Here is a 20,241-nt window from a genome sequence, read left to right as displayed (position 1 = left end):
TGGCATGGCAACGTTATGAGTATGTGACACACCAGCTCCAGAGTGGTGGACAGTCCAGGAAGTTGCAGCTCGTGGACAAACATACACCACGTTGTCACTTCACAGCCACATTTAGGGAGCAGATCTACCCCTACATACGGCACAGTCATTGTGCCAAGTGGCAGGATCGTCAGTTCTGAGCATGCCTAGCAGAGTTTCCTATTGGTGTGGTCGTCTCTGTGATTGATTTTGCAGAGAACTACACTTTCACACCTTTTCAAGAGATACAATCTGAGTATTACTTCTCAGAGTAGGTAATGGTTATATTTTGTAATATTTGTTTTATGTTTGAGCTACATTACTTAATTGATTTTTTGTGTCCTAAACGTATGTATTGCTTACCTCACCAGGTTGCTATTTTGGTCCACATTAGCTATCGACATGCAGAGGCTCATGTAGATGGGATAGCGAGTACCCCCGAGACCCGTGTCATTATTCGAGAGTATCATTTCTATATCAGTGATGATCGTTCACATGATGCACATTTTGTGCAACACTGTTTTCGTCTCCATGATGATTTTTTAGGAGATTGTGGGATCAGACATGTCCAGCGATGGGTTTGGTCGGATGGTTGTGGCGCACAGTTCAAGTCATCACGTCAATTCTATTGGCTCTACAGGTTGTACTTATGGCTTTCTTACATTTACAATTAAACTAAATTCACTAGAACATCTTAAAGAAAACAATAACTAAGACTATCTTTTATGGATTTATAGGTGGCATGTGCAGTCTAGTATCCCAGTGATTTGGTCATTCTTTGAGATTGGTCACGGGAAGGGTGAGCATGATGGTGCAGGCGCGTGTGTGAAACGTGCCTTGAGGCATCATCAACTGCGACAGGATGCTCAGCGGTTCAGAGATGCGGGCCACGTAGTCGAGTGGTGCTCCCAACATTTGTGTGGGAGTGCAGCATCATCGTACCCCAAACGTGATGCTCGGATTGTCAGGAGATTTTTTTGGCATGTGGATGGTGGCACGATTGACCGTAGAGCCTCCCATGATTGTGACACAATACCTGGCACCTTGGGCTTACATTCCATCAGGAGCACGTGCATGGCGGCCCCCACGATTTACACACGACGGTTTGCATGCTTCTGTGGAGCATGTATGGATGGCGATTGGTCACATTGTGCCTCGAGAGGATGGGCAGATGCATGGATACAAACATTCCTCTCCCCCGAGCATCCTTCACATCCAGTGGTGTCTGATGAGCACACAGGTCCTGCGTTCATGGTCAGTTATGATGACCTGACAGATTTGCTACAGGAGGGTGATGTATTTGCTGTTATTGCCAGTGAGGGAAATAGCGAGGGAGTAGACTACTATCTGATGAGTTGCACTAGGCCAAAGTGCATGCTTGACCAGGACACAGTGGATGATCATGGGTTTTCTTATGACGCCCATAGCATGATTGTGGCAGGCCGGTTCTACTTCATCGGGAGTCTTGAGTTCCAGCAGTGGAAGTGGGAGTTAGAGGCATTTCAGTTCTCTCATCTAGTGGTTGCTACCAGGCTCACTCTTGTTCGAGTACAGAGCCGAAAACACAGTTCTCACCCTCATTTTCGGCTTCGAGTGGATGACCATGAGAGCATTCTAGAGCAGTTGAGAGCTAGAGAGGGTGCTCCTGACTAGATCTCTATCTTGATAGTGACTAAACTCAGACTAGCTGGGTTAGCTCACTTACATTGTACTTAGATTTTTGGGCAGTGACTAACCTCAGACTAGCTGGGGTAGCTCATTTTCATTCTGATGTACTTATTTGATGTTTATATCATTATGAGTTTTCTCATTATTGAGTATCATTACATTTTAGTTGATGTTCTTGATTTTATTATATTTTTTAACACTTTGGCTATCATATTGTTTGTTGAAAATCTCCATGCCATCGTACCCAAACATGCTCCGATGGGGACCAAACTTTGCAAGCATGTGGGGGTGGGTCCCCCCCACATGCTTGCAAAGTTTGGTCCCCATCAAAGCATGTTTGGATTGGCAATGAGCGCCCAGTGCGGGTTTTTCAAGTCTCTTGGTGCTTAAGAGGCCATGGAAAATCCGGGCCTTCCCCATACCATCGTACCCAAACATGCTCCGATGGGGACCAAACTTTGCAAGCATGTGGGGGTGGGTCCCCCCCACATGCTTGCAAAGTCTGGTCACAATCAGAGCATGTTTGGATTGGCAATTGGCACCCAATGCGGGTTTTTCAAGTCTCTTGGTGCTTAAGAGGCCATGGAAAATCCGGGCCTTCCCCATACCATCGTACCCAAACAATGCTCCGATGGGGACCAAACTTTGCAAGCATGTGGGGGTGGGTCCCCCCCACATGCTTGCAAAGTTTGGTCCCCATGAGAGCATGTTTGGATTGGCAATTGGCGCCCAGTGTGGGTTTTTCAAGTCTCTTGGTGCTTAAGAGGCCATGGAAAATCCGGGCCTTCCCCATACCATCGTACCCAAACATGCTCCGATGGGGACCAAACTTTGCAAGCATGTGGGGGTGGGTCCCCCCCACATGCTTGCAAAGTTTGGTCCCCATCAGAGCATGTTTGGATTGGCAATTGGTGCCCAGTGTGGGTTTTTCAAGTCTCTTGGTGCTTAAGAGGCCATGGAAATTCCGGGCCTTCCCCATACCATCGTACCCAAACATGCTCCGATGGGAACCAAACTTTGCAAGCATGTGGGGGGGGGGGTCCCCCCCCACATGCTTGCAAAGTTTGGTCCCCATCGGAGCATGTTGACCCCCCCCCCCACATGCTTGCAAAGTTTGGTCCCCATCGGAGCATGTTTGGGTACGATGGTATGGGGAAGGCCCGGAATTTCCATGGCCTCTTAAGCACCAAGAGACATGAAAAACCCGCACTGGGCGCTCATTGCCAATCCAAACATGCTCTGATGGGGACCAAACTTTGCAAGCATGTGGGGGGGACCCACCCCCACATGCTTGCAAAGTTTGGTCCCCATCGGAGCATGTTTGGGTACGATGGTATGGGGAAGGCCCGGATTTTCCATGGCCTCTTAAGCACCAAGAGACATGAAAAACCCGCACTGGGCGCTCATTGCCAATCCAAACATGCTCTAATTGTGACCAAACTTTGCAAGCATGTGGGGGGGACCCACCCCCACATGCTTGCAATGTTTGGTCCCCATCGGAGCATGTTTGGGTACGATGGTATGGGGAAGGCCCGGATTTTCCATGGCCTCTTAAGCACCAAGAGACATGAAAAACCCACACTGGGCGCTCATTGCCAATCCAAACATGCTCTGATTGTGACCAAAATTTGCAAGCATGTGGGGGGGACCCACCCCCACATGCTTGCAAAGTTTGGTCCCCATCGGAGCATGTTTGGGGATGATGGTATGGGGAAGGCCCGGATTTTCCATGGCCTCTTAAGCACCAAGAGACTTGAAAAACCCGCACTGGGCGCTCATTGCCAATCCAAACATGCTCTGATTGTGACCAAACTTTGCAAGCGTGTGGGGGGACCCACCCCCACATGCTTGCAAAGTTTGTTCCCCATCGGAGCATGTTTGGGTACGATGGTATGGGGAAGGCCCGGATTTTCCATGGCCTCTTAAGCACCAAGAGACTTGAAAAACCCGCACTGGGCGCTCATTGCCAATCCAAACATGCTCTGATTGTGACCAAACTTTGCAAGCATGTGGGGGGGACCCACCCCCACATGCTTGCAAAGTTTGGTCCCCATCGGAGCATGTTTGGGTACGATGGTATGGGGAAGGCCCGGATTTTCCATGGGCTCTTAAGCACCAAGAGACTTGAAAAACCCGCACTGGGCGCCAATTGCCAATCCAAACATGCTCTGATTGTGACCAGACTTTGCAAGCATGTGGGGGGGACCCACCCCCACATGCTTGCAAAGTTTGGTCCCCATCGGAGCATGTTTGGGTACGATGGTATGAGGAAGGCCCGGATTTTCCATGGCCTCTTAAGCACCAAGAGACTTGAAAAACCCGCACTGGGCGCTCATTGCCAATCCAAACATGCTCTGATGGGGACCAAACTTTGCAAGCATGTGGGGGGGACCCACCCCCACATGCTTGCAAAGTTTGGTCCCCATCGGAGCATGTTTGGGTATGATGGTATGGGGAAGGCCCGGATTTTCCATGGCCTCTTAAGCACCAAGAGACATGAAAAACCCACACTGGGCGCTCATTGCCAATCCAAACATGCTCTGATTGTGACCAAACTTTGCAAGCATGTGGGGGGGACCCACCCCCACATGCTTGCAAAGTTTGGTCCCCATCGGAGCATGTTTGGGTATGATGGTATGGGGAAGGCCCGGATTTTCCATGGCCTCTTAAGCACCAAGAGACATGAAAAACCCACACTGGGCGCTCATTGCCAATCCAAACATGCTCTGATTGTGACCAAACTTTGCAAGCATGTGGGGGGGACCGACCCCCACATTCTTGCAAAGTTTGGTCCCCATCGGAGCATGTTTGGGTACGATGGTATGGGGAAGGCTCGGATTTTCCATGGCCTCTTAAGCACCAAGAGACTTGAAAAACCCGCACTGGGCACTTATTGCCAATCCAAACATGCTCTGATTGTGACCAAACTTTGCAAGCGTGTGGGGGGACCCACCCCCACATGCTTGCAAAGTTTGGTCCCCATCGGAGCATGTTTGGGTACGATGGTATGGGGAAGGCCCTGTTACCATATTATAGTAGTGATGTGTGTGAACACACTTAGGACCGCCGGGGCACTTTTTCCCTCACTAGGAGGTTTTTTCCCCCGTGCATTGTATATACGCCCATTATCTTCTAGGGCTGGTTATCTTTCATTTTTGGCACTCATAATACACTACAGTGTTGTGCTCAAGCTTCCTCATCTTCTTGAAGTTGTGTGTGCATTCCTGCAACCCTAATTCCAACAATTGGTATCAGAGCAGGCTTCCTCCTCCTGGGCAGCATCACCGGCACCTGCCGCTTCATCTCCTCCGATTGCAATGAGGTTTCACGAGCGTCTGCAGGTTAGTATATGCCGTGGGAAAGCCCGTAGGGCATGTTCGTTTCAGAATTTTGATCTGAAGTCATTTCGCCCTCCGTTTTTGCATTCCAAGTACTGCACAGGCAAAATCGTCCTACTGTGCAGATTTTCTGTCAAGATTGAAATCTGCAGGACAGGTGCCCATTCGTCTGTTTTGGGCTGTGCTACATAGCACAGGTCAATTTTATACAGGTTTACCTCTTACAGACAGCATTTACATCTAGTAGTACAGTCATTGGCCATGGCTGACAACAATGATGTATTCCGCATGTTGGCTGCTGAGGATAAGTTGGATGGCACCAACTATCCATTGTGGGCATATATGATGCGACATGTATTGGTAGCAAAGGGGTTATGGAACATTGTGCAGGGTATTGATGCACGTCCTATTGTGGCTGGGAATGCTGCAAACACATCAGAAACAGGTACTGTTGATGATGGTGCAGGCACAAGTGCTGTAGCAGCTGTTCGAGAACCACCACTTTCAGCAGAGCAGATTCGTTGGGATGGTAGAGATGCGCAGGCTCATGCCTTGATTGCGCTGTCTGTCAAACGTACCATTATCCCACATATTCGCTCCTGCAAGACTTCTAAGGATGCTTGGGATGTACTTGCCACATTGTATCAGGCAAGAAATGAGGCTCGTGTTGCTTATCTCCGAAAACAGTTGGAGAGTGAGCATATGAACGAAGGTGATTCTATGGATAGCTTTTTGACAAAGATCAAGGATTTCAAAGAGCAGCTCATTTCTGCAGATGAAATCCTGTCAGACAGTTCACTTGTGCAGACTGTTTTGAATGGTCTACCAGATTCTTATCAGGGTTTTGCTTCCACTCTTCGCTTGATGATGAAAGGCAATCCCAATGCCTTATCATTTGAGGAGTTAGTTTCTGTTTTGCTGCAAGAAGACCAGTCAAGGCAAAACAGGAATATTATGCGTGTCGCAGATCAAGCTTTCGTTGCTAGTCAGAGAAGCGGGAAAGGTAAAGCTGGCTTTTCTTCTAGTAAGCAGAAATCTGCAAATGCTGCGCAACCAAAGAAGGAAGACAAAGATGAGAAGAAGGGTGACAAACAGAAGACATTTTGCAAGTACTGTAAGGGAAATGATCATGTCATCAAAGCGTGTCCTAAGCTGGCTGCGAAAGAGGCTAAGAAGAAAGAGGCTGGTATGGCTGTTGCAGATGCCTCTCCTTCTAACAATGAATCTGCTAATGTTGTGCTAGATACAGAATGGGCATTCAATGCGCAGTGCAGTTATGACCCATCTTTGCATGACACATGTATGTCTGCAGTAGATTCAGATGTATGGTACTTTGACAGTGGTGCCACTAAGCATATCACCTCGCAGCGCAGTTTATTCACTTTCCTTGAGTCTGCTCCCACAGGGAATACTGTCACTTGTGCCAATAACTCCTCTTATCCCGTTAAAGGAGTTGGACAGATTGTGCTGAATGTTGCAAATGGCAACACCTTTACACTTTTTGATGCATTGTATGTGCCAGGGATCAAAAAGAATCTGCTGTCAGTCTCCGCATTTGCCAAAACAGGTTTGGTTGTAAAATTTGTGGATGACAGATGTACTGTTCATGATCTCTCTTGTGGTGACATCATTGTAGCATCTGGTTCACTATGTCGAGGGCTGTATAAGCTCAATATGGATGGCAAATGTGTAGAGGATTCAGCATGTGCTATTATGGATACGCAGGCTATTTCAGATGCAAAACTGTGGCATGCACGTTTTGGTCATCTGAATTTTGCAAGTTTGCTGCGCCTGCAGAAATCTGAAATGGTGTCTTCTTTGCCTAAGCTTGAGGCACCTGTCAAGCATGTTTGTGAGGGCTGCATATTGGGTAAAATGCAGCGTGCTTCCTTTCCCAAAGATGGATCAGTGAGAGCTGAACGCAGATTGCAGCTTGTTCACAGTGATGTTTGTGGTCCCATGCAAACTCCATCATTTGGAAACTACCTTTACTTCGTGACTTTCATTGATGATTTTACCAGGCATGCATGGGTATATCCTTTGAAGGCAAAGTCCGAAGTGTTTTTGTGCTTCAAACAATTTTTGGTTATGGCTGAAAATGTGTCAGAAAGTAAGATGGGCACCCTCCGTTCAGATCGAGGGGGGGAGTATATGTCTTCAGAATTTAATGCATTTCTGGCTGAGCGTGGGATAAAACACCAATGTACAGTGCCGTATACACCATAGCAAAATGGTGTGGCTGAGAGAAAAAACAGGTCTCTCATGGAAATGGCAAGATGTATGGTTAAGAGTCAAAGTCTACGACATGGTTTTTGGCTTGAGGCTGTCATGTGTGCCACTTATGTACTAAACAGGTGTCCCACCAAAGCATTACAGGTTGTCACTCCATATGAGGCTTGGCATGGCCGCAAGCCATCTGTTGGCCATTTACGTGTTTTTGGTTGCCTAGCATATGCATTAGTGCCTGTGCAACATCGCAGAAAATTGGATGACAAAGCTGTCAAATGTATTTTTGTTGGATATAGTGCTGAGAGCAAAGGCTATCGTTTGTATCATCCACAGACAAAGCGCATTTTGGTTAGCCGTGATGTTGTATTTGTGGAAGATGCAGTTCAGCCCTTGGTTTCATGTACTAAGGAGACAGATATCAGCTCACGTGATGTCTATGATACATTGTTGCCTCTTTTCAGTGGTGCACAGTCAAGTGCAATACCTCATGAGGCAGTTTTTCAGCCTATGCAGGTTTTAAATGATGGCACAGATCAGCCTATATCTGATGCAGATGTGCATGATGCACTTGAGGATGAGAGACAAGAGATTGAGGGCTCTAGGAATATGCCTAGATGGCTGGTGCAGACTTTGCGTGACAGCAAGTTGGATGCCCCTTTGTCTAGTCGCACTCGTTCTGGCTCTCATGGTGCCTCTTATGCGTCAGATTGTTATGCATTGGCTGTTTCTAGTATGTGCGATGAAAGTGAGCCTGTTTCATTTGATGAGGCACAAAGTTCAGAAAATTGGATGGCTGCTATGCAAGCAGAATACGATGCTATTATGAAGAATGGTACATGGTCTTTATGTGACTTGCCCCCTAGCAAGAAGGCCATTGGCACTAAGTGGGTATACAAATTGAAGCGTAAGCCTGATGGCACAGTGGATCGCCATAAGGCTAGGCTTGTTGCAAAAGGTTATGCTCAAGAGAAGGGCATTGATTTTGATGAGACTTTTGCTCCCACATGTCGTATGACCACTGTTCGTAGCATCTGTGCATTAGCAGCTCATAATGGTTGGAATGTACATCAGCTGGACATAAAGACTGCGTTCTTAAATGGAGATTTGCATGAGGAGGTGTATGTATCGCAGCCTCGTGGTTTTGTTCAAAGAGGGCAGGAAAACAAAGTGTGCAGGTTAAAAAAGGCTTTATATGGTTTAAAGCAAGCTCCACGAGCTTGGTATGAAAAAATACATGCATATTTGACTGCACATGGGTTTCAGAATAGTCCAACAGAAAGCACTTTGTATGTTAAACGTGTGGATGGTGTACATCTAATCATTGCTCTCTATGTCGATGACATGCTGCTCACAGGACCAAATGAGAGTCATATTGCTGATTTTAAGGCTGATTTGAATGCCTCTTTTGAGATGTCAGATTTGGGGCATTTGCATCATTATTTGGGGATACAATTTAAGCAGTGTGATGGAGGTATTGCTTTGTGTCAGACAAAGTATATTGAAACATTGTTGCGGAGATTTGGCCTTGAAGACTGCAAGCCTATTGCTACTCCAATGGAGACAGGTTTGAAGTTGAGTCTTCATGATGCTGGAGATCACTTTGATGTCACACTCTATCAGACAGCTGTTGGTTGCCTCATTTATGTATGCATTACGAGGCCAGACATTCAGTTTGCAGTCTCACAGGTGAGCAGATTTATGCATAGCCCAGGCATTAAGCATTGGCAGGCAGTGAAGCGTATCTTTCGCTATTTGAGTGGTACTTGGCATCTTGGGTTGTTTTATCCCAAGGGGGGATCATTGCCGCCAGATTTACATGCTTTTTCAGATTCTGACTGGGCTGGTTGTTATGACACACGCGTGTCCACGAGTGGTTTTTGCTTCATGCTTGGAAGCTCATGCATATCATGGTTGAGCAAGAAGCAACCTACTGTGGCCACTTCTAGTTGTGAAGCTGAGTACAGGGCAGCTTTCACAGCTACGGTTGAGTGTGTGTGGCTCAGACGCCTTATGGCTGATTTGGGTGTTGGGCAGCCATCTGCCACCACCCTCTTCACTGACAGTCAGAGCGCATTGGCAGTTGCGCGGAACCCAGTGTTCCATGCTCGTACGAAGCACATTGAGGTGCACTACCATTATGTCAGGGAGAGACTCTCTGCAGGAGAGATCAGTTTGGCTTATGTGCCAACACAGGATAACCTTGCAGACCTTTTCACAAAGGCTCTGCCTCGTGAGAAGTTCGAAGCTTTTCGCAAAGCTTTGGGCTTACTCCCTTTTGTGGATTCGTCCACATAGCTAGACACTTCCCTATACATGAGTGCTAGCTCTTGTTCACCGCATCACTCCAGGGGGGATTTGTTACCATATTATAGTAGTGATGTGTGTGAACACACTTAGGACCGCCGGGGCACTTTTTCCCTCACTAGGAGGTTTTTTCCCCCGTGCATTGTATATACGCCCATTATCTTCTAGGGCTGGTTATCTTTCATTTTTGGCACTCATAATACACTACAGTGTTGTGCTCAAGCTTCCTCATCTTCTTGAAGTTGTGTGTGCATTCCTGCAACCCTAATTCCAACAGGCCCGGATTTTCCATGGTCTCTTAAGCACCAAGAGACTTGAAAAACCCGCACTGGGCGCCAATTGCCAATCCAAACATGCTCTGATGGGGACCAAACTTTGCAAGCATGTGGGGGTGGGTCCCCTCCCCATGCTTGCAAAGTTTGGTCCCCATTAGAGCATGTTTGGGCACGATGGCATGGAGATTTTCAACAAACAATATGATAGCCAAAGTGTTAAAAAATATAATAAAATCAAGAACATCAACTAAAATGTAATGATACTCAATAATGAGAAAACTCATAATGATATAAACATCAAATAAGTACATCAGAATGAAAATGAGCTACCCCAGCTAGTCTAAGGTTAGTCACTGCCCAAAAATCTAAGTACAATGTAAGTGAGCTAACCCAGCTAGTCTAAGTTTAGTCACTATCAACAGCATCCCAATCAAAATCGTCATCTCTAACTGCCGGTCGACGTGCGCGTCGAGGCTGCTGTGCACGTCGAGGAGGCTGTGCCGGCTGCGGGGGTCGTCGAATGTCTGCGGGGAGGTCTGCCTCAAAGGAAGGATCGTGAGCTGGTGCTGGTGTACTCGGGAGCTCACGAGTCCCAAAAGCTGCTATGGCCCTCTCTCTCTCTCTACGTCGTGCTAATGCAAGACGCCTCTGTCTGTACACCGAAAATCTATAATCTGCAATGGTGCGTGTCTGCCACTCTGCTCGTGTAAGCTCCTCTGCTGTAAGGACACGCTGCTCATGAGAAGCAGCACTGCTGCTAGCACCATCACCCGCTGTGCCACTAGGGCCAGCACCTCCCACGCGCTCATATGCTGTCACCTGGCTCTCATGTAGGACTCTCTGGTAAGCGTCGAACTCATGTGAGCTCCACTCTATCTCAGGAGGCACCTCAGGCTCCTGGGCTCTATCGTCGAAGGCGTCGAGTCCCAAGTCCATAGCTGATGTAAAGTCGACAGGCCTGCCCGTCCTGGCATCTACTCGTACAAGGCCTGGGTGAAGATCATCGATGCCCAATACCCTGTACGTCGCTAAGTCGACGCGTGCACGGCAGGATGGGCATGCTGAGAACCGGACGAGCTCCTGGGTGATGCAAGACAAGTGGAAAATATGTCCACATCCTAGGGCATATCCTCCTGTACTATTAATGTCCTCGATACATAAACAGCAGCACGCATCACGTAGGAAGGGTGGTGCATCCTGCGGGAGAGGTCGTCGAAAAACCTCTGTGGTGACAGGCCGTGGATATAACGGTAGGTAAGGCACTGTCACGTCCGATGATCTACGATACTCTCGCACATGCAGCATCAGCTGCTCTGCCCTGTGCTGGGCAATCTGCTCCATAATCTGATGATCCTGTGCCTCAGCTCTGGAGCTCTCTACCTCGGTCCGAGCCTACGCAAAAAAGTAAAGCATTAAAATATTTGATTAGTCTCTCATTAGGTATTACTTAAAGAAATTTGTAACTTAGGATCTTAATTATAACTCTTTAACGTGCAAGAGAAACCTACCTGCTGGATGTCGGACTCTCTCAGATGCTGTGCCTCTGCAGTAGCTGCCTCTGCCATCTGTAATGCAGCGCGGAGGCGGTCTATCTCCGCTCTCGCCTCTACCAACTCCTGAGTGAGCCTCTGAGTGGTAGGTGTGGGAACCTGCGTGACACAATCAACCATGCTGCTCATGTAAAAATATAGAAAAGTACATATAAACATGAAGATAAATGACCAAAAAAACTTAAGACGTAATATATATGTAAATACCTCCACATCTGTCGTCGGGTATTGATCGTGAGAATAGGCGCACCACGTGCTGGATGCTCTCCGTGGTACTCCGTGCGTCAATGCCGACCTGCGTGCCAAGAGCCTCTACTGTCGACAATGGCACAAATGAAGGATCCGTGGTAGGTGCTACACGAAGGGCTGGTGGAGGCCGCCTACCCTGGTCCTGGAGACGGCCTCGGCCAGCACCACCACCCGGACGATGGCTGGTGTAATCGACCTCCTCCCCTAAGACAAACTCCGCATATAACTGCTTTGCGAAGTATATGGGAATCTGGCGGTTGTTCGGCATCCTCCCATATGCGGCAACATATCGACTATAGATATGTGCCACCATACGAGGATGCGAACACCGCGAAATAGTGAGGGGCTTGCCCGCCCTGGGCCTCATCCCATGACTATCGAGGAAAAGATCTAGGAAAGCCCCATCCCTAATAGGAGCAAGATCACAGACCTGACGATATGTCAGGCCATGTGACACAGGAGCAGCGCGATGGTGGGCTATCCACTCATCTACATAAACAATATCGTGAAGGCTACGAAGGGACGCAAGCATCGCCTCCAAGTCTGCCACGATATGTAATGTAGACGGAGTGTCTCTAGCACTCCTACGGATAGCCGCTAACTCGCGGTCTATCTCCGCGATGAGGTCCGCAATAGATGAGCGGCCCTCCTCGTGGCCCTCCATGCTAAAATCTAAGCCAAATGTGAAGGGTCCAATGTGAAGGGTCTAATGTGAAGGGTCTAATGCTTAGTGCTAAGTAGCACTAATGAAGCTAAAAACAAAGCTAATGGGCTCACTAATACTAATCCAAATCAAGAGAGCAAGAGAGTGAAAACGACTTGTGAAAATGAGGCAAAAAAAAAGTTTTCCGGTTTTATAACCTCGATCGAGGTTCGGAAACATCATGCAATTTAGGGTTTGCAAGATTAACGCTCTGGATATTAGGGTTAGTGCAACATACGGCCAAGATACACACCTAATTCTAGGGTTGGGGAAGGATGGACGGCTGAGATTTGATATTACTATCTCGTTCGAGGTAAATGGACGGCCACGATTTAAAGGCATTACCACGACAAGGTATCTCGACGGTCAAGATTCATTATATACCTCGATCGAGATATTTAAACGGCCGAGATCGCATCTTCCAGCGTACGTGAATGGACGGTATAGATTGCGTTTCCGTATCTCAATCGAGATAATTGGACGGTGGATATTGCATCTACGTATCTCGATCGAGATATTCGGACGGTGCAGATTGAATCTCTGTATCTCGATCGAGATATTTGGACGGCTGAGATTTGAACTCAGTATCTCGATCGAGATATGGGGACGGTGGAGATTGTATCCGATTACCTCGAACAATGAACGGTCGCGATTGGATGTAAATTTCTCGTTCGAGATACGTGGACGATGGAGATGTGCTAGTCAAATATGCCTACGGGGATACAGCGTGGCCCTGATGTGGATCCGAGTGGCATAGATATCTCGATCGAGATATTGTGGTGGCGGTGACATGTATTGGTGACATGGATGACGCCTGGAAACCCGGACCTGCTAGCGTGGCATTAGTTGGCATCTCGATCGAGATATGTCGATTTAGGCTCGGGAGGCACGTGTCGTCTTTTGATTCGCGGCACTATCACGATCGAGGTACTCCGCCCGAGATGCATGGATGTCCCAATTTTAGAGAGAGTGAACGAAAGTGAGTACCCTCATCTTGCAACCACCCCTAACAAGTCCAAGTTTAGATAGTCACTAGTGGTCGATTATGGCCAAATGGCTTGGATAGGTTTAGGAGACTATGAAATGGGCTACATGCAAGTGTGAGGTGATACTCCTAAAGTAGAGGAAGGTCTTACCAAAGTACCTTATCCTGGGATTCACTATATATATACTCTCTATATCACGTGCGTTCAAAGCCTAATTTAAAAACTGTTTATCGATAAATTTTTCATGAATAAAACACACACTTTCTCTATTCAATCTACAAATACCCCCTTTAAATGGTACCCTTTTGTATGTAAAAAAAATGTGTAAAAAAGAGATTTTAAAAAACCCTTATGCTGAACCCACGTGCTACGCTTACATATTTATGAGTGACCCTCCCTCTCCCCGAGTCCTGAGATTTTGGACCCAAAAGAGTGTCTACTCTACCAAGACCTATGGTGTTATGTGTGTGTAATATAATTCCACTTGGATGGTATGGCCAATTGGGTCTAGTTGCAAAGCATCAAAGCTGGTTGCCCCACTACACCCCCATTCGAGGCTAGTTGGGTCCCCCCTGCACAAGACCAAAGGTGGCTACTCACTCGCTAACCTTAGGTAGGACCTCATATGAGACCAAATATAGGTAGGTAGTGTTTCTCATTCTTTATTGTTTACATAAATAACTTTTTTTACTTGTGCACTCTTTAATTCATAGAATACAACTTTGACCAACTTTCGAGCATGCTATTGAATCTCTTGTCATGGGTGGAAATGATAGTCATTAGGGGTGATCATATTTTGTGCGAGTAGTTTAGTATTATTATTCATTTCAATTTTTTTGAAAGTTGTGCTTAGTTTTTCTCATGGAAGCTTTTGTGTTGTTCACATTTCATTAAAGCACAGGGTCTAGTTATAGAAGATCATGAGGAATGAGTTTCCTCACAGCCTGGTACAAGAGCTTTGGGGTGAGTCATGGATAATAAAGTCATACTTCCATGATGTAACGGAATCAAACACATGTAGTTGTGGATGTCCTCGTACTTCCTTACATATACACAGTAGAGTTTCAAACTCTTACTAGGTAATTCAGGCTTGAGGAAAGGCTGTGGATCTTGTGCAAATGAGATGCTTCCTCCTTCTTCATCATGCAATGTGCCCCATTGTGGGAAATTGTACATTTCTAATGGCCATGTGGAATTAGGAACATGTCATTACAACAAGAGATAGGGAGCATAGTTGCAGAGCATAGCCATGTGAATAGGAGAGAGAGTAGAGAGAGGGAACCTGGGCAAGTGCGCATGGTGTACACAATTAGAGTATGTTGCTATGCATGCGTCTATAGTTGTGTGCACCTAATATACGGCTATAGGAGTAGCTGTAGCCGCGTGTATAGCCACGAGTATAGCCACATATTGGAAAAAAATTTCAAACATTCTAGAGAGCATTCTCGAGAGCTAAAAGTATCCCAATATCATAATCTATGAAGTGCCCATAAATCCACTTGTAATCTCCTTGGAAGAGAAGGGTGTGAACAAGAAGGACCACCTCATGCAAGTGCAACCAAACCCTCTCTCATGCATCTTATACTTGCAAGTGGGGAGTGCACTCTGCAGTGGGGAGGGAAATAAAGAAACCGATGGCTATGGCTTTTGGAGAGGTTTGCAAACAATAATACCTTCCGATCCTCTAAGCTTCCACATGCCATCCTTCCTACCTTGAGGCCCTTCCCACTCCTATTTTCAAACTTTGGGAGGTTCAAAAACAATGATACCATTCGATCCTCTAAGTTTCCAGATGTCATCCCTCCTATGGTGAGGCCATGTCCACCACAATGGAGTCTCAAGTTCCTCTTTCTCTCATCTAATTCTAGAAGGATGCTCGGGCATGGAATCTATACTCCACTCTCCTCTCCTCTATGGAGCTAAACTCAATGCAAGTTGTGGCCATGTGCCCCTCAATCCAGACATTGTCTAGGGTGCACTCTTACATGGACTAGTGGAGGGTGCACTCTTTCAAGCACTAGTGGAGGAAGGCAAGGCTCCAAAATGGAGACTCCACTCCTACTATTTAAACTCCTCTAGCCTGGTTTGGTCCCCTCCTAGAGAATGACATTGATATTACTGAGCCTAGTATCCAAAGTCATAGATATTGTGCCTCATGAAAGGCCAAGCTCCCCCATAGCTCCTTGACCTCTTGCAGATCTCCAAGTCCTATATCAAGCTCTCAAGTATACACAGTCTCTATTGACACCATGGGTCCTCTAGAGAAAGGATGACATGCAAGTGGTCAAAAAAGGAAGTGCTAGAGCCAAGATTTCAACCAGACAACCCTGCCCAACAAGCCCACGCACATCAACATAGAGGAGGTCTATCCAGGAGAGGTTGGGGCATGTGCTCCACCTATTTAGAGAATCTCAAACTCCCCTGAGACTATGCCAGCATTATGAAACATGTGAGAGGTGGTTAAGATAAGCTCCTCCCAATCCACCAGCTCAGCTCTAAATACAGTCCATGTCTACCTCTGAGTCTATCCTCCATGGTCTCCAACAGATGTAAGTCTTTGCCCATACACTAGAAATCCACCTAAGTGAGGCCCTACCACTCTAAATAAAATTTGTTATCGTCGCACTTGGGAAAGAAAATGAGAACCGACTAGTGATCCAATAAAATTTGTTATCGTCGCACTTGGGAAAGAAAATGAGAACCTACAAGTGATCCAATAAATATCAAATGAACAAATGTGGTCTAGTGCCTTATCTAGTGTAACTATCAAGTGAGGCCCTACCACTCTAAATAAAATTTGTTATCGTCGCACTTGGGAAAGAAAAATGAGAACCTACTAGTCATCCAATAAATATCAAATGAACAAATGTGTTCTAGTGCCTTATCTAGTGTAATTAAAAGTCAAAATAAAGCAACCTACCACCCCAAGATGAGAATATGACTCTTGTCAAGAGCCCTATAACAACATGCTCAAGAGAACATGCTCAAAATTATCGAGTTGTTGACTAGGCCACCATTTGACATTGAACCACATCTTGTTACACCCTAGAGAATTTTCCAAAACCACATCTTGTTACACCCTAGAGAATTTTCCAAAACCAACAAGAAGAGGAGTATCGATTTGCTTTCTAAGAGAGAGAGACATCGAAACCATTTCATCAAACCCTGTTGAGAATAAATCAGGAGAAGAATCTATAAATGATACTGCGAGCTAGTAGTCAACTAAGAAAGAGGTTGCAAGTTAGTATTCAACTAAGAATGATATTACAAGATCTAGAGAGTCTATGATGAAGGATGCCAACTACACTTTATTTTAGATCTTCACTAGGAGAAGCAACCTCACCTTATCGTGATGTAATTTCCATCTTTATATGGGTCCTCCAATCTAATCTCGTGACTTGTATGTACCTAGATCTAAAAGCCTACACAGAAGGGTAATCCACTACAGCACATATGGAGCATAGCGGCATTTTTGTAATGTTTTTGGAAGGAAAATATCGAGGGTTTTCAAGATGCTTAGCAGTGATCTATTGCTACTAGGCAGTGCTTTTAGCAACAAAAATTTGTTGCTCAGTAGCACAATATCGCTACTCGGCAATGTCTATAGCAGCAAAGAAATGCTGCTATACTGTAAAAATATCTCGCTTTTGTTGATGCTTCTTTTGCCGCCATGTAGTTTTATCTTAAACTTGTACTCAGAGTTTTTTTTAAACAGGTTTTTACCTTGTGGATCACTTCTATCTCTCCTACCCTATCCTCCTCAAGCTCAAGCAAGGTATGTCTATTGTTTTCCTTCATTTCCTATGCAAACAAGCTTTCCATTAAAGCTTTCTTGTGAATATGTATCTTCTTTTTCTTCTCTTTTAAGTTTTTATTTTCTTCTTTTTTTTTCTCATTGAAGCTTAACCCTAACCCTCGGTTCTACATAGAAACCCTAATAAAGAGATTTGATGGAGAGCTCTCCATCAAAGCTCTCTATTATGTTTTCTATTTAGAAGCTAGGGTTAGGGTTAGGCTATGATGAGAAAGAAAAAAGAAAGATTCATTAGGTTTTCTATCTTCTTTTTCTTCTCTTTTAAGTTTTTATTTTATTCTTTTTTTCTTCTCATTGAAGCTTAACCCTAACCCTCGGTTCTACATAGAAACCCTAATAAAGAGATTTGATGGAGAGCTCTCCATCAAAGCTTTCTATTATGTTTTCTATTTAGAAGCTAGGGTTAGGGTTAAGCTATGATGAGAAGGAAAAAAGAAAGATTCATTAGGTTTTCTATATTATGAAAAGTCTTTCATTAAGATTTCTATTAAGATTAGGGTTTGGTATATGCTTTCTATTAGGGTTAAGATTCGGGTTACTAATACTTTATTTTATATTTGGTTTGATTTTGTAGGTTATCCACACATATAAGCCTCATGAGGTAAGGGATATCTCCCTTTTATGTTTCCTCTCTTATTCTTTTACATGTTATAGGATTTGTAAGTTTTAGGATTTGTTATTTTTTCTCCCCTACATGGATAGCATAGCTCCTCTCCAAAGGTGGCCATATGCTTTAGCCTCATGTATGAGGCTAGTGCATAAAGCTTATGCATTAGCCTTATGCATAAGCCTGATACATAAGGGTAGTGCATAAACCTCATGCATAAGACTTTTGCATAAAGCCTCATGTATAAAGCCTCATGCATAAAGCCTCATGTATAAAGCTTATGCATTAGCGATAAGCCTCTATGTATAGCCTTATACATAAGCTTATGATGCATGAGGCTTATGTATTAGCCATATGCATAAGCATCATGTATAAAGCCATATGCATAAGCCATGTATAAAGCCATATGCACAAGTCTTATGTGTAAAGCGTATGCATATGGCTTATGCATATGCCAGATACACAAGCTTTATGTATGAGGTTTTATGCATAAGCCTCACGCATAAGCCGCATACATGAGGCTTATGTATAAGCTCATGCATAAGCCTCATGTATAAGCTGCATACATGAGGCTTATGTATTAAGCTTATCCATATGGCTAATACATAAGCCTCATGTATGCAACGGCTTATGCATGAGGCTTATGCATAGCTTTATGAAGGCTACTAACGCATAGCCTCGTGCAAGCTATGAATGCTATGCATTAACCTTATGCATGAGCCTTATGCATAAGGCTTATGCATTAGGTGAGTGCTACCTAGGCATGCACATAGCTATCGGAATGCACCGGAAGCTCCCATTACATGCCGGGGTGCTACCTAAGCATTCCAGTACTTTACCAACATGTCAATAGCTTCCTATGCATGCCGGTAGCAAACTACGCATGTCGATTGCTTCCTATGCATGCCGAGATCAATCGATGCATGCCGGTAGTAACAACCTACGCATGTTGATAGCTACCTATGCATGCCGGGTGCTACTAATGCATGCAAATAGCAGCCTATGCATGCCGATAGCTTCCAACATATGCCGGCAGCTTCCGCATGCTGTTAGCAACCAAGGCATACAGGTAGCTTCCTACACATGCTGGTAGCTTCCTACGCATGCTGGTAACGTCCAATGCATGTCGATAGCTCCCATTACGTTATGGGTGCTACACCTAAGCATGTCGGGTGCTTACTGACATGCCGGTAGCTTCCTATGCATGCTGATATAGCAACCAACGCATGCCAGTAAGCAACCAATGCATGCCGGTAGCTTCCTATGCATGCCGAGTGGAACCTACGAGTTTCTTGGAAACATGCACTTATGTAATTTGCTAAGTATTGTAATTGAATTTTGAAATTCCTAAAACCATGGTTTGCAAATGTCTTTTCTTTTTGGTATTTGTAAGTTTTACATTACACTTGTCCATGATGTGAAGTTATGTTAGTTTTATTGTGTCTACATTAGAAAAAAAAGAGCTATGTCAAACTGGGGAGTCCTGTGCAGACTCCCAGTCTACTCCAGTAGTGAAATCGCACTGCTAGTTTCGTTTGCTGAGCAACGAACCCATTGCAACGAAAATAGTAGCGTGTTGGTTTAGCAGCGATATGGGCCTGACATCTCCACACCCTTCTAGTTATAAAAGCGCTGCTATTTTCACTGCTAAACCGTCATTCTATTATAATGTTCTAATGCTGCATGTGAACCTGTAGGGTCTTCATAACTACTAAACAAGTCTGTATAAACACACTAAGGGGATCTATAGTGCCATTGTACACAGTAAACACCGCATTAGGTAATCTCAAGAATGTTGAGAGATAAAATGAGGAAGACCATGTTTTAGACCAACTCTTGGGGAATAAATTAAGGAATAAACAATGCTTCCATCTCAAAGTGAATGGGAAACTGAAACTAAAGGTGAAACTGCTTAAGACTTTCATGATTCCATTTGAGGAGCTTGTCTAATTTTGGCTAGATTTCCCTATGGGAGAGAATTTTGAATGAAAAAAAACATAAAGTCAATCACAACATCGTATCCTTGGAAACTTGGGTATCCTTGGTTGGGACTACCCACAATAACCCCTAGATACATTGATGTGATAGAAGCGTTAACCCATTTTAGGGTTAACAAGGTTTGCCACACCCTGCCAAAGCATGAGTAATCTACATCAAATGTCAAGGATGGACATGCTAAACTCATGTACAAAGCAATGGTGTCCAAATATCAAACTTGGATGGGAGTTCGCAAAGATCCAACGGATAATTAATAGTGTTTCTCGCTCCAAGAGCTTGTACACATATCTCTGTCCCAGTTTCATAAAATAGTCCACAATGCAAAGTAGACCTCACATATCTAAATATGCGTCTCAATGCATCCAAGTGTGGCTTACGAGGAACCTACATAAACTGACTCACCAGCCCAACAACATAGCTCAAATCTGGCCTGGTGATCATCAAGTAGATCAAGCTTCCTACTATGCGCCTATACATAGTAGGATCCTCCAAAATCTCTCCT

The sequence above is a fragment of the Cibotium barometz genome, chromosome 46 (assembly GCF_041138505.1).
Source record: "Cibotium barometz isolate CiBa-2024 chromosome 46, ASM4113850v1, whole genome shotgun sequence".
Classification (NCBI taxonomy): Eukaryota; Viridiplantae; Streptophyta; class Polypodiopsida; order Cyatheales; family Cibotiaceae; genus Cibotium; species Cibotium barometz.
Note: the sequence above shows the minus strand (reverse complement) of the source record.